This window comes from Sorex fumeus, unplaced genomic scaffold (genome assembly GCF_029834395.1).
Source record: "Sorex fumeus unplaced genomic scaffold, SorFum_2.1 ptg000087l, whole genome shotgun sequence".
NCBI lineage: Eukaryota > Metazoa > Chordata > Mammalia > Eulipotyphla > Soricidae > Sorex > Sorex fumeus.
The window spans coordinates 113,668-127,762 of NW_026606144.1; positions in this window are offsets into that span (position 1 = coordinate 113,668).

Consider the following 14,095-nt stretch of genomic DNA (forward strand, 5'->3'; position numbering starts at 1 on the left):
GCTATCAACTCTCCCCAAGCCTGCTTTTCAGCTCCATATGCAGTCGAATATTGTATGCTATCTTTTAACCCTGCCTCACTACCGAGCCACCTGAGTTCATCTAAATATCAAAAACTAAATATCTGGTTTTCATCTGCCTGTGCTCTCAAGCAAGCCAAAGTTTTCATCATCCTGTCCACTCTACCCAGGCCTGGTGTGCATAGACCTCTGAATCAATTGAAACCATATGGTACTCTCCCGGTCAATGTCACCAGTGGTGGTGATGATCCTATGCCTCTAAAGCTCACCAGGATTGGGATTCTTCTGCATGTTCCAGTAACCCAATGCTGGTGGTCAGCGGCCTGTTCAAAAACCGCAGGCGTTGTGTTCACTGGCTATCCACTCCATGCTCGTTAATTCTTCATTTCCTGGTGTTCATAACCCAGAGTTCTGAAATCATTGGTATCTGCACTACAGAATGTTCCATTCATTCACTGCGAATCTGGTATTCATCTGAATCTCCACTGCAGGCAGGCTTCCGTTTCACCACTGGTGAATGTCCAAGTAACCCAATGCTTGATTTCAGTGGCCTTTTCACAACTGCAGTCGTGCTGTTCAACTGACTCTCCACTCCACCCTGGTCAGCTCTTCATTTTCCTGTCCACAGAACTCAGACATCAGAAATTATTGGAATCTCCACTACAGAATGTTCCGGTCATTCACTGCGAGTCTGGAATACATCTTAATCTCCACTCTGCACAGGCATTCGTTACAGCAATGGTATGTCTACCCAGAAACTTGAAATCATCTGAATCTGCACTCTAAAATCATCCATAGGCTGCTTTTCATCTTCCTATCCACACTGCCATTCTGGTGAGAAAGCGCAGAATTAGGACGTGAGCGTCACGCAGCCAGCCTGGCCGAGCCGGGTTCAACTCCTAGCCCTCTCAGAGAGCCCGGAAGCTACCGAGAGTATCTGGCCCTCACAGCAAAGCCTGGCAATCCACCCGTGAAATATTCCTTATGCCAAAATTACAGTCACCAAAAGTGTCCAAAAAAAGATGTTACTAAACCGCGCCAGCAAATCAATGAAGTCCGGGAAGACTGGGAGAGAGACAGTGATCCACACTGCTGAGTAGTGAATTCATCTCAATATCCAATGTATTAGGCCTGCGTTTCTTCTCGTTCTCCAGGAAAACGAATCGAATTACAAATCTGTCAAGTGAGCATTTGCTGTCAACTCTCCCCAAGCCGGGTGTTCTGCTCCCCATCGAGCCGAATGTATTATTCTGTTCATTAACCCTGCCACACTACCGAGCGACATGAGTTCATCTAAATATCAACAACTACATATCTGGTTTTCATCTGCCTGTGCACTCAATCAAACTGAAGCTTTCATCATCCCGTCCACTCTAACTAGGCCTGGTGTGCATCGAACCCTGAATCAATCAAAACCATATGGTACTCCCCCGGTCAACGCCACCCAGTGGTGGTGATGATCATATGCCTCTAAAACTCGTCAGGGTTGGGATTCTTCTGCATGTCCCAGTAACCCAATGCTAGTGATCAGCGGCCTCTTCACAGACCAGAAGCATGCTGTTCAACTGGCTATCCACTCCACCCTGGTCAGCTCTTCATGTCCTGGTGCCCATAACCCAGAGTTCTGAAATCATTGGAATCTCCACTACAGAATGTTCCGTTCATTCACTACGAAACTGGAATTCATATGAATCTCCACTCCAGGCAGGCTTTCATTACACCACTGTAGAATATCCAAGTAACCCACTGCTGGTTTTCAGCGTTCTGTTCAAACTCGCATGCGTGTTGTTCAACTGGCTATCCACTCCAACCTGGTCAGCTCTTCATTGTTCTGTCCACACAACCTTGACTTCAGAAACCATTGTAATCTCCACTACAGAGTGTTCCATTCATTCACTGCCAATCTGGAATTCATCGTATCTCCAACCCAGGCAGGCATTCGTTACACTACTGTTGAATATCCAAGCAACTCAAACATGGTTTTCAGCAGCCACTGCTGATCACTGACTATCCACTCCACCCTGGTCAGCTCTTCCTTTTCCTGTCCACACAACCGAGACATCAGAAATCATTGGAATCCCCACTGCAGTAGGTTCCATTCATTCACTGTGAGTCTGGAATACATCTGAATCTCCACTCTGCGCAGGCATTTGTTACAGCACTGGTATGTCTAACCAGAAACTTGAAATCATCTGTATCTTCACTCTAAAATCATCCATGGGCTGCTTTTCATATTCCTTTCCATACTGCCATTCTGGCTTGAAAGCACAGCAGTAGGACTTGTGCGACACGCAGCCAGTCTGGCTGAGCCTTGTTCAATTCTTCGCCCACTCAGAGAGCCCGGGAAGCTAAAGAGAGAATCTGGCCCTCGTGGATAAAGCCTGGCAAGACAACCGTGGAAATATTACATATGCCAAAATTACAGTCTTCACAAATCTCCAAACGAAGACGCTACTGAACCGCGCCAGCAAATCAATGGGAATATTCTGCGTGTCCCAGTAACCTAATGCTAGTGGTCAACGGCCTGTTTACATACAGCATGCGAGGGGTTCACTGGCTATTCACTCCAACCTGCTCAGGTCTTCATTTCCTGGTGCCCATAAGCCAGAGTTCGAAAATCAATGGTATCTCCACTACAGAATGTTCCATTCATTTACTGCGAATCTGGAATTCATCGGAATCTCCACTCCAAGCAGGCTTTGGTTACACCACTGGTGAATATCCAAATAACCCAATGCTGGTTTTCAGTGGCCTGTTCACACTCGCAGGCCTGCTGATCAACTGGCTATCCACTCCTGCCTGGTCAGCTCTTAATTTTCCTGTCCACAAAACCGAGACATCAGAAATCATTGGATTCTCCACTACAGAATGTTCCATTCATTCACTGTGAATTTGGATCATCTGAATCTCCACTCCAGGCCGGCGTTGGTTACACCACTGGTGAATGTCCAAGTAACCCAATGCTGGTTTTCAGCGTCCTGTTCACACTCGCAGGTGTGCTGTTCAACTGACTATACACACCAACCTGATCAGCTATTCATTTTCCGGTCCACAGATCCCAGACATCAGAAATCATTGGAATCTCCACTACAGAATTTTCCGGTCATTCACTGCGAGTATGGAATACATCTGAATCTCCACTCTACGCCGGTATTCGTTACACGACTGGAGAGTCTACCCAGAAACTTGAAATCATCTGAATCTGCACTCGAAAATCATCCATGGACTGCTTTTCATCTGCCTATCCACACCTCTATTCTGGCGCAAAAGCACAGCAGTAGGACGTGTGCGTCACGCAGCCAGCCTGGTCGAGATGGGTTCAATTCTTCGCTCTTTCAGAGAGCCTGGGAAGCTACCGAGAGTATCTGGCCCTCGTGGCAAAGTCTGGAAAGACACCCCTGAAATATTCCATATGCCAGAATTACAGTCACCAAAAGTCTCCAAATAAAGACGATACTGAACCGTTCCAGCAAATCAATGAAGTCCCGGAGGACTGGGAGAGTGACAGCGATCCACACTGCTGACTAGTGAATTCATCTCAATATCCAATGTATTATGTCTGCATTTCTTCTCGTTCTCCACGAAATCGAGTCGTATTAGAAATCTGCCAAGTAAGCATTTGCTGTTAACTCCCCACAGGCCTACTGTTCAGCTCCCTATCTGGTTGAATATAGTATACTGTTCATTAACCCTCCCACACTACCGAGCAAACAGTTCATCTAAATATCAACAACTACATATCTGGTTTTCATCTGACTGTGCACTCAGTCAAGCCGAAGTTTTCATCATCCTGTCCACTCTAACCAGGCCTGGTGTGCATCGACTTCTGAATCAATCGAAACCATATGGTACTCTCACGGTCAACGCTACCCAGAGGTGGTGATGGTCGTATGGCTCTAAAACTAGTCAGGGTTGGGATTCTTCTGCATGTCCCAGTAACCCATATTGGTTTTCAGCGGTATGTTCACACTCGCAGGTGTGTTCTTCACTGGCTTCCCACTCCACTCTGGACAGTTCTTCATTTCCTGGTATCCAATAACGCATAGTTCAGAAATCATTGGTATCTCCACTACAGAATGCTCCATTCATTCACTGCGAATCTGGAATTCATCTGAATATCCACTCCAGGCAGGATTTCGTTACACAACTGGTGAATGTCCAAGTAACACAATGCTGGTTTCAGCGGCCTGTTCACACTTGCAGGCATGCTGTTCAACTGGCTATCCACTCCATCCTAGTCAGCTCTTCATTTTCCTGTTCACACAACCCAGACTTCAGAAATCAATGGAATCTCCACTACAGAATGTTCCATTCACTCACTGCCAATCTGGAGTTCATTGAATCTCCACTCCAGGCAGGCTTTCGCTACACCACTGGTGAATGTCCAATTAAACCAATAATGATTTTCACCCGCCTGTGCTCTTCACTGGCTATCCAGTCCACCCTGGTCAGTTCATCATTTTCCTGTCCACACAACTCAGACATCAGAAATTATTGGAATCTCTACTACAGAATGTTCCGGTCATTCACTGTGAGTCGGGAATACATCTGAATCTCCACTCTGCGCAGGCATTCTTTACAGCCCTGGTAATTCTACCTAGAAACTTGAAATCATCTGAATCTGCACTCTAAAATCATCCATCGACTGCTTTTCATCTTCGTATCGACACTGCCATTCCGGCGCGAAAACACAGCATGACGAGTGCGTCACGCAGACTGACTGGCCGAGCCGGGTTTAATTCCTCGCTCTCTCAGAGAGCCCGGGAAGATACTGAGAGTATCTGGCCCTCGTGGCAAAGACCGGCAAGACACCCGTGAAATATTCGATATGCCCTAATTACAGTCACCAAAAGTCTACAAACGAAAACACTACTGAACCACGCCAGCAAATCAATGAAATCCGGGAGGACTGGGAGAGTGACAGTGTACCACACTGCTTAGAAGTGAATTCATCTCAATATCTAATGTATTAGGCCTGCGTTTCTTCTCGTTCTACACGAAATCGCGTCGAATTAAAAATCTGCCAAGTGAGCATTTGCTGTCAACTTTCCCCAGGCCTGCTATTCAGCTCCCTATACAGTCGAAAATACTGTACTGTTCATTAAACCTGCCACACTACCGAGCGACCTGTGTTCATCTAAATATCAACACATACATATCTGGTATTAATCTACCTGTGCACTCAATCAAGCTGACGTTTTTATCATCCCGTTCACTCTAGGGAGGCCTGGAGTGCATCGACTTCTGAATCAATCGAAACCATATGGTATTGTGCCGGGCAACGCCACCCAGTGGTGGTGAGGATCATATGCCTCTAAAGCTCTTCAGGGTTGGGATTCTTCTGCATGTCCTAGTAAATCAATGCTAGTGGTCAGCAGCCTCTTCACATACCGCAGGCATGGTGTTCACTGGCTATCCACTCCACCCTGGTCAGCTCTTCATTTCCTGGTGCCCAAAACCCAGAGTTCTGAAATCGTTGGAATCTCCACTACAGAATGTTCCATTCGTTCACTATGAAACCGGAACTCATATGAATCTCCACTCCAGGCAGCCTTCCAGTACACCACTGGTGAATATCCAAGTAACCCAATGCTGGTTTTCATCATCCTGTTCAAACTCGCATGTGTGCTGTTCAACATGGTATCCACTTCAACCTGGTCAGCTCTTCATTGTTCTGTCCAAACAAACTTGACTTGAGAAACCATTGGAATCTCCACTACAGAATGTTCCATTCATTCACTGCCAATATGGAATTCATCGTATCTCCAACCCAGGCAGGCATTCGTTACACCACTATTGAATATCCAAGTAAACTAATGCTGGTTTTGAGTGTCCTGATCACACTCGCAGGCGTGCTGTTCAACTGGCTGTCCACTCCAACCTGGTCAGCTCTTCAATTTCCAGTCGTCACAACCCAGACTTCAGAAATCATTGGAATCTCCACTGCAGAATGTTCCATTCATTCACTGCCTATCTGGAATTCTTCTGAATCTCCACTCCAGGCAGGTTTTCGTTACACCACTGGTGAATGTCCAAGTAACTCAAACATGGTTTTCAGCGGCCTCTACTGATCACTGGCTATCCACTCCACCCTGGTCAACTCTTCCTTTTCCTGTCCACACAACCGAGACATCAGAAATCATTGGAATCCCCACTGCAGTAGGTTCCATTCATTCACTGTGAGTCTGGAATACATCTGAATCTCCACTCTGCGCAAGCATTTGTTACAGAACTGGTATGTTTACCCAGAAACTTGAAATCATCTGTATCTTCACTCTAAAATCATCCATGGGCTGCTTTTCATATTCCTATCCACACTGCCATTCTGGCTTGAAAGCACAACAGTAGGACGTGTGCGACACGCAGCCAGCCAATTCCTCGCCCACTCAGAGAGCCGGGGAAGCTAACGAGAGGATATGACCCTCGTGGCAAAGCCTGGCAAGACAACCGTGAAATATTGCATATGCCAAAATTACAGTTCTCACAAATCTCCAAACGAAGACGCTACTGAAACATGCCAGCAAATCAATGGGAATATTCTGAATGTCCCAGTAACCTAATGGTAATGGTCAACAGCCTGTTCACATACCGCAGGCGTGGTGTTCACTGCCTATACACTCCACCCTGCTCAGGTCTTCATTTCCTGGTGCCCATAACCCAGAGTTCTGAAATCATTGGAATCTCCACTATAGAATGTTCCATTCATTCACTATAAATCTGGAATTCATCTGAATCTACACTCCAGGTAGGCTTTCGTTACACCACTGGTGAATATCCAGGTAACCCAATACTGGATTTCAGCGTCCTGTTCACACTCGCAGGCGTGCTGTTCAACTGGCTCTCCACTCCAACCTGGTCAGCTCGTCATTTTCCTGTCCACACAACCTTGACTTCAGAAACCATTGGAATTTCCATTACAGAGTGTTCCATTCATTCACTGCCAATCTGGAATCCATCAAATATCAACTCCAGGCAGGCGTTCGTTACACCAGTGGTGAATGTCCAAGTAACTCAATGATGGTTTTCAGCGTCCTATTCACACACGCAGGCGTGCTTTTCATCTGGCTATCCACTCCACAGTGGTCTGCTCTTTCTTTTCCTGTCCACACAACCCAGATTTCAGAAATTATTGGAATCTCCACTACAGACTGTTGCGGTCATTCACTGCGAGTCTGGAATATATCTACATCTCCACTCTGCGCAGGCATTCGTTACAGCACTGGTATGTCTACCCAGAAACTTAAAATCATCTGAATCTGCACTCTAAAATCATCCATGTGCTGCTTTTCATCTTCCTATCTACACTGTGATTCTGACGCAAAAGCACAGCAGTAGGACGAGTGTGTCAAGCAGCCAGACTGGCCTAGCCGGGTTCAATTCCTCTGCCTCTCAGAGAGCCCGGGAAGCTACCGAGAGTATCTGGCCCTCGTGGCAAAACCTGGCAAGATACTCGTGAAATATTCCATATGCCAAAATTCCAGTAACACAATCTCGAAATGTAGACGCTCCTCAACCGCGCCAGCAAATCTATAAAGTCCGGGAGGACTTGGAGAGTGACAGTGATCCACACTGCTGAGTAGTGTATTCATCTCAATATCCAATGTATTAGGCCTGCGTTTTTTCTTGTTCTCCACAAAATCGAGTCGAATTTGAAATCTTCCAATTGAGCATTTGCTTTGAACTCTCCACAGGCCTACTGTTCAGCTCCCTATACAGTCGAATATATTATTCTGTTCATTTACCCTGCCATACTACTGAGAAATCTGAGTTCATATAAATATGAACACCTACATGTCTGGTTTTCATCTGCCTGTGCACTCAATCAAGCCAAAGTTTTCATCATCCCGTCAACTCTAAGCAGGCCTGGTGTGCATCGACTTCTGAATCAATCGAAACCATATGGTACTCTCCAGGTCAAAACCAACCAGTGGTGGTGATGATCGTATGTCTCTAAAATTCGTCAGAGTTGGGATCCTTCTGCATGTCCCAGTAACACAATGCTAGTGGTCAGCGGCCTCCTCACATTAGCAGGCGTGCTGTTCAACTGGCAAAACACTCAACCCTCGTCAGCTCTTCATATTCTTGTCCACACGAAGTACACTTCAGAAATCATTGGAATCTCTACTACAGAATGTTCCATTCATTCACTGTCAATCTGGAGATCATCGAGTCTCCAGTACAGGCAGGCTTTCGTTAAACCACTGATGAATGTCCAAGTAACCCAATGCTGGTTTTCAGAGGCCTGTTCACACTCGAAGGTGTGGTGTTGAACTGACTATCCACTCAGCCCTGGTCAGCACTTCATTATCCTCTCCATAAAACCCAGACTTCCAAAATGATTGGAATCTCCACTACAGAATGTTCCAATCATTCACTGCAAATCAGGAATTCATCGAATCTCCACTCAAGGCAGGATTTCGTTACACCACTGCTGAATATCCAAGTAAACTAATGCGGTTTTCAGCGTCCTGTTCACACTCGCTGACTTGCTGTTCAACTGGCTATCCACTCCACAGTGGTCAGCCCTTTCTTTTCCTATCCACACAAACCAGACTTCAGGAATCATTGGAGTCTCCACTACAGAATGTTCCATTCATTGACTGCCAATCTGGAATTCATCGAATCTCCACTACAGCCAGGTTTTCGTTACACCACTGTTGAATATCTAAGGAACCCAATGCTGGTTATCAGCAGCCTTTTCAAACTCACAGGCCTGCTGTTGAACTGGATTTCCAATCTAATCTGGTCAGCTCTTCATTTTCCTGTCCACACAAACCAGACTTCAGAAAACATTGGGATCTCCACTACAAAATGTTCCATTCATTCACTGCTAATCCGGAATTCTTCTGAATCTCCACTCCAGGCAGGCTTTCGCTACACCACTGGTGAATGTCCAAATAACCTAAAGCTGGTATTCAGCGTTCTGCTCACACTCACAGGCGTGCTTTTCAACTGCCTATCCACTCCACCCTGTTCAGCTCTTCATTTTCCTCTCGACACAACCCAGACCTCAGACTTCATTGGAATCTCCACGACTGAATATTCTATACATTCACTGTCAATCTGGAATTCATCGCATAACCACTTCAGGCTGGATTTGTTACACCACTGGTGAATATACAAATAACCCAATGCTGGGTTTCAGCAGCCAGTTCAAAGGCGCAGGACTGCTGTTCAGCTGACTAACCACGTTAACCTGGTCTGCTCTTCATTTCCCTGTCGACAATACCTTAGACTTAAGAAATCATTGGAATCTCCACTACAGAATGTTCCATTCATTCACTGTTAATCTGGAGATCACAGAGTCTCCACTCCAAGCAGGCTTTCATTACACCACTGGTGAAAGTCCAAGTAACCCAATGCTGGTTTTCATTGGCCTGTTCACACTTGCAGCTGTGCTGTTCAGCTGGCTGTCCACTCAACGTTGTCCAGCCCTTCATTTTCCTGTCCACACAACCCAGATTTCAGAAATCTTTGGAATCTCCACTATAGAATGTTCCATTCATTTACTGCCATTCTGGAATTCATCGAATTGGCAGGATTTCCATACAACAATGGTGAATATCCAATTACCCCAATGCTGGTTTTCTGTGGCCTGTTCACACTCGCAGTAGTGCTGCTTAACTGCCTATCCACTCCACAGTAGTTAGCTCTTTCTTTTTCTGTCCACACATCCCAGAATTCAGAAAACATTGGAATCTCCAGTACAGAATGTTCCATTCATTCACTGTGAATCTGGAATTCATCTGATTCCTGAATCCAAGCAGGCGTTCATTAAACCACTGGTGAATGTCCAAGTAACAAAATGCAGGTTTTTAGCGTACTGTTCAGACTCGCAGGCCTGCTGCTCAACTGACTCTCTACTTCATATTGGTCAGCTCTTTCCTTTCCTGTCAACAAAACCCAGACTTCAGAAATCATTGGAATCTCCACTGGAGAATATTCCGTTCATTCACTGCCGAACTGGAGATCATCGAATCTCCACTCCAGGCACGGTTTCAATACACAATTCTAAATGTTCATGTAACCCAATGCTGGTTTTCAGAGGCCTGCTCACACTCGCAGGCGTGCTGTTCTACTGGCTATCACTCCACCATGGTCAGCTCTTCAGTTTTCTTTCTAAACAACGTTGACTTCAGAAACCAATGGAATCTCCATTACAGAATGTTCCATTCATTGACTGCCAATCTGGAATTCATGGAATCTCCACTCCAGGCAGGATTTCGTTACAACACTGGTGAATATCCAAGAACCCCAATGCTGGTTTTCAGTGGCCTGTTCCCACTCACAGGTGTGCTGTTCAACTGGCTATCCACTCCACCCTGTTCAGCTCTTCATTTTCCTCTTGACACAACCCAGACCTCAGACAACATTGGAATCTCCACGACTGAATATTCTATACATTCACTGTCAATCTGGAATTCATCGCATCACCACTTCAGGCAGGATTTCGTTACACCACTGGTGAATATACAAATAAACCAATGCTCGGTTTCAGCAGCCAGTTCAAATGCGCAGGACTGCTGTTCAGCTGACTATCCACGTTAACCTGGTCTGCTCTTCATTTTCCGGTCGACACTACCTTAGACTTAAGAAATCATGGGAATCTCCACTACAGAATGTTCCATTCATTCACTGTCAATCTGGAGATCATCGAGTCTCCAGTACAGGCAGGCTTTCGTTAAACCACTGATGAATGTCCAAGTAACCCAATGCTGGTTTTCAGAGGCCTGTTCACACTCGAAGGTGTGGTGTTCAACTGACTATCCACACAGCCCTGGTCAGCACTTCATTATCCTCTCCATAAAACCCAGACTTCCGAAATGATTGGAATCTCCACTACAGAATGTTCCATTCATTCACTGCAAGTCTGGAATTCATCGAATCTCCACTCCAGGCAGGATTTCGTTACACCACTGCTGAATGTCCAAGTAAAATAATGCGGTTTTCAGCGTCCTGTTCACACTCGCAGACTAGCTGTTCAACGGGCTATCCACTCCACAGTGGTCAGCCCTTTCTTTTCCTATCCACACAAACCAGACTTCAGAAATCATTGGAGTCTCCACTACAGAATGTTCCATTCATTGACTGCCAATCTGGAATTCATCGAATCTCCACTACAGCCAGGTTTTCGTTACACCACTGATGAATATCTAACGAACCCAATGCTGGTTATCAGCAGCCTTTTCAAACTCACAGGCCTGCTGTTGAACTGGAATTCCAATCTAATCTGGTCAGCTCTTCATTTTCCTGTCCACACAACCCAGACTTCAGAAAACATTGGGATCTCCACTGCAAAATGTTCCATTTATTCACTGCTAATCCGGAATTCTTCTGAATCTCCACTCCAGGCAGGCTTTCGCTACACCACTGATGAATGTCCAAATAACATAAAGCTGGTATTCAGCGTTCTGCTCACACTCACAGGCGTGCTTTTCAACTGGCTATCCACTCCACCGTGTTCAGCTCTTCATTTTCCTCTTGACACAACCTAGACCTCAGACTTCATTGGAATCTCCACGACTGAATATTCTATACATTCACTGTCAATCTGGAATTCATCGCATCACCACTTCAGGCTGTATTTTGTTACACCACTGGTAAATATACAAATAACCCAATGCTGGGTTTCAGCAGCCAGTTCAAACGCGCAGGACTGCTGTTCAGCTGAATATCCACGTTAACCTGGTCTGCTGTTCATTTCCCTGTCGACGATACCTTAGACTTAAGAAATCATTGGAATCTCCACTACAGAATGTTCCATTCATTCACTGTTAATCTGGAGATCACAGAGTCTCCACTCCAAGCAGGATTTCATTACACCACTGGTGAAAGTCCAAGTAACCCAATGCTGGTTTTCATTGGCCTGTTCACACTTGCAGCTGTGCTGTTCAGCTGGATGTCCACTCAACGTTGTCCAGCCCTTCATTTTCCTGTCCACACAACCCAGATTTCAGAAATCTTTGGAATCTCCACTATAGAATGTTCCATTCATTCACTGCAAATCTGGAATTCATCGAATCTCCACTCCAGGCAGGATTTCGTTACACCTCTGCTGAATGTCCAAGTAAACTAATGTGGTTTTCAGCATCCTGTTCACACTCGCAGACTTGCTGTTCAACTGGCTATCCACTCCACAGTGGTCAGCCCTTCTTTTCCTATCCACACAAACCAGACCTCAGAAATCATTGGAGACTCCACTACAGAATGTTCCATTCATTGACTGACAATTTGGAATTCATCGAATCTCCACTACAGCCAGGTTTTCGTTACAACACTGGTGAATATCCAAGTACCCTAATGCTGGTTTTCAGTGGCCTGTTCACACTCACAGGTGTGCTGTTCAACTGGCTATCCACTCCACCCTGTTCAGCTCTTCATTTTCCTCTCGACGCAACCCAGAACTCAGACATCATTGGAATCTCCACGACTGAATATTCTATACATTCACTGCCAATCTGGAATTCATCGCATCACCACTTCAGGCAGGATTTCGTTACACCACTGGTGAATATACAAATAACCCAATGCTGGGTTTCAGCAAGCTGTTCAAACGCGCAGGACTGCTGTTCAGCTGACTATCCACGTTAACCTGGTCTGCTATTCATTACCCTGTCGACACTACCTTAGACTTAAGAAATCATTGGAATATCCACTACAGAATATTCCATTCATTCACTGTTAATCTGAAGATCACAGAGTCTCCACTCCAGGCAGGCTTTCATTACACCACTGGTGAAAGTCCAAGTAACCCAATGCTGGTTTTCATTGGCTTCTTCACACTTGCAGCTGTGCTGTTCAGCTGGCTGTCCACTCAACGTTGTCCAGCCCTTCATTTTCCTGTCCACACAACCCAGATTTTAGATATCTTTGGAATCTCCACTACAGTATGTTCCATTCGTTTACTGCCAATCTGGAATTGATCGAATTGGCAGGATTTCCATACAACAATGGTGAATATCCAATTACCCCAATGCTGGTTTTCTGTGGCCTATTCACACTCGCAGTCGTGCTGCTTAACTGGCTATCCACTCCACAGTAGTTAGCTCTTTCTTTTTCGGTCCACACATCCCAGAATTCAGAAATCATTGGAAACTCCACTACAGAATGTTCCATTAATTCACTGTTAACCTGGAATTCATCTGATTCCTGAATCCAAGCAGGCATTCATTGAACCACTGGTGAATGTCCAAGTAACCAAATGCAGGTTTTTAGCATACTGTTCACACTCGCAGGCCTGCTGCTCAACTGGCTATATACGTCACAGTGGTCAGCTGTTTCATTTCCTGTCAACACAACCCAGACTTCAGAAATCATTGGAATCTCCACTTGAGAATATTCCGTTCATTCACTGTCAACCTGGAGATCATTGAATCTCCACTCCAGGCACGCTTTCATTACACAATTCTGAATGTCCAAGTACCCCAATGCTGGTGTTCAGTGGCCTGTTCACACTCGCAGGTGTGCTGTTCTACTGGCTATACACTCCTCCCTGGTCAGCTCTTCATTTTCCTCTCGACACAACCCAGACCTCAGAAATCATTGGAATCTCCACGACAGAATATTCCAGACATTCACTGCCAATCTGTAATTCATGGAATCACCACTCCAGGCAGCATTTCGTTACACCACTGGTGAATATACAAGTAACCCAATGCTGGGTTTCAGCAGCCAGTTCAAACGCGCAGGACTGCTATTCCACTGACTATCCACACTAACCTGGACTGCTCTTCATTTTTCTGTCCACACAAGGCAGACTTCAGAAATCATTGGAGTCTCCACTACAGAATGTTCCATTCATTCACTGTCAATCTGGAGATCATCGAGTCTCCACTCCAGGCAGGCTTTCGTTAAACACTGTTGAATGTCCAAGTAACCCAATGCTGGTTTTCAGAGGCCTGGTCACACTCAGAGCGGTGCTGCTCAGCTGGGTCTCCACTCTACACTGCCCAGCCCTTCATTTTCCTGTCCACACAACCCAGAGTTCACAAATCATTGGAATCTCCACTACAGAATGTTCTATTCATTTACTGCCAATATGGAATTCATAGAATTGGCAGGATTTCGTTGCAACAAT